Raw genomic sequence first — 2,729 nt, forward strand, 5'->3', positions numbered from 1 at the left:
ATATATATATATATATATATATATATATATATATAGACAGAGGCATGGCAGTGTGGTAAGAAGCTTGCTTCCTAACCACATGGTTCTGGGTTCAACTCCACTGTGTGGCACCTTGGTCAAGTGTCTTCTGCTATAGCCTCAGACCGATCAAAGCCTTGTGAGTGAATTTGGTAGACAGAAACTGAATGAAGCCCGTCATATATATGGTATGTTTACATCCCTGTAACATAGTGGTTCGACAAAAGAGACCAATAGAAGTACTAGGCTTGCAAAGAACAAGTCATGGGGTCAATTTGTTCAACTAAAAAACTCCTTTAAGGTGGTGCTCCAGCTTGGCCACAGTTAAACAAGTAAAAGAATATGCATACATACACACATTAATGTCAACATCCCATGGTGAATGAGGTATATATTCCTCGACATTATGACCGATTACTCTGTGCTTTCAAAAAAGTAGCCATTTACTTGAGAAAAAGAAGAGTTTGACAATGGGAAGAGCATTCAGCTGTAAAGTCTTGCCTCAGATATCTCTGTTCAATGTATGCTAGTAAGGGAGAAGAAAAATAAAATGCATGTTGAAACAGATGGAACGTCTGTGTGTCTGTGTGATGGCCTTTCTTCTGCACAGCTTCTTCCAAGCAAATTTAAAAACTGAGTAACTCAAGAAAATAGGCATTTCCCAATGGCGTGGCCAAAAAAAAAAAAAGGAAGGCTAACAGCAGCGACGATGACTGTGTTATGTGGTTGGTATGAGAAACGGTATCTGACTGTAAAAACCAAAGTCAACAACATAACACGAATGAGATGCAGTCCTCCAATCCATCCAAGTAAAGCAGTATCACAGAATAAAAACTGACTTACATCACAACAACCAGTCCAACCATGCCAGTATAGAAAGCAGATATCAAACAATCACACACACACTGTTTAATGGTTCATATTTAATACACCAGCCATGTATAGTAGGCACCTTGATTATCAGACCTGATGAGTGTTGAAAACCTATACTGCTATGTCTAAACAATTGTGTTCATTATAATTGCTTCTTGAGATGATAAGCTACTACAATCAATTAGGTCTTCAATATTTCAGTCAATGCAATATAATTTAAAAAATATGAAGCCTTATTACGATGTTATATTTTTCTTAGGTAAATGAAGAAAATCTTGTAGCATAACACCAGGATTTTGGTGAATATAAGTGCATATCATACATGGAGTTTTACAAGTGTATATATATATATATATATATATATATATATATATATATATTATACACATTCACACAATTGAAAAGATAACAAACAGAGCCAAAGGATTCAGGACCTATAAAGTTTGTTCAGCTTTCAACCACTGGCATTAAAACTTGACCCATAAATTCTAATAATTAAATATTCCAAAGATTGCTGAAACACACAGGAGAGAGAGAGAGAGAGAGAGAGAGAAAGAGAGAGAGAGATGTGTCTGCTGTAAAGGATTAGATGTGGTTTGTCAGATGTGAAGAACAAGGTATTAGGTATGAAGTGGAAGATTATATGTTGTAAGGTGTAAAACGTAAGGTATATGTAGTGTAAAGTGCAAGGCATGAGGTTGCAATGTAAGGTGTCAGGTATGAGGAGCAAGGTGTGCAGGGTAAGGCATGAGATGTGCAGCACGAGGGAGGAACTGTAGAGTGCAAAGCTTGAGGCACCAGGTGTAAAGCATAAGGCATGAAAGATGAAGGTGTGCAGTGTAAGGCATGAAATGTATGCATAAGACGTTAGGTGAAAAATGCAAGGCATAAAACATGAAGATAAAGGGTGGTGGCTGTTACTGAATAATGAATCAGAGAGAGTGAGAGAGAGAAATAGTATGAGAGAGAGAGAGAGAGAGAGAGAGCAAGAGAGGGAAAGAAAGAAAGATCAGATTTTATTTCAGTGAAATAATAATTTTTTTTCTTTTTGTGATTTATCAGTGAAAAGTCAGTAGTTTTGTTTATATTTCGTTTCCTTCATGATATGATGAGGTTTTTTTTTTATATCTTTTATTGTGGTTTATTGCAGACATCTTCTTACATGGCTTTTTTTTCTTTCTTTAAACAGATTACAACTGTACTGGTTTCTAAAAAAAAAAAAAACACAAAACACAGCGAATGTAGTAGAACGACAACACTGCTGTGGATGACACTGTGCTTTATCCTATACGAACACAGCAAATGTCTAAGACGTAGCTGTGTGTATATAAACAATTATATTGGTGTGTAACAATACAGTGAGGTCGATCACACGGCCGTGCGTATAAACACTGCAGTGTCAGGAACACATGTCTATGATATTGCTCTGTATGTGTGTGTGTGTGTGTGTGTGTGACTGTGAGACACTGTAGTCTGTAATTAACATGATGTGTTTGACACAACAGTGCATACACACAACACAGCAATGTGCAACGACAGTGGTGTCTACAACACACCTAAGTATAAAACACACTGCTGTGTTCAACGTAACAGTGTGAAACACAGTAGTGTGCACAGAAGATAAAACAAGTAAAAAAAATAAAATAAAATAAAAATAAAAAGACTTATGGGAGGTTTTTATTGTTTTTTAAAAAAAGTTTCTTTTTTTCATTAAAAAATTTTTTTTTCTCAAATAGTAATTTGGTAATTCCAAGTCACAATAAACAGTGACGATAAAAAAGACAACCAAAAAAGGGAATATATATATATATATATATATATATATATATATATATATA

This window comes from Octopus bimaculoides, chromosome 23 (assembly GCF_001194135.2).
Source record: "Octopus bimaculoides isolate UCB-OBI-ISO-001 chromosome 23, ASM119413v2, whole genome shotgun sequence".
NCBI classification, from domain to species: domain Eukaryota; kingdom Metazoa; phylum Mollusca; class Cephalopoda; order Octopoda; family Octopodidae; genus Octopus; species Octopus bimaculoides.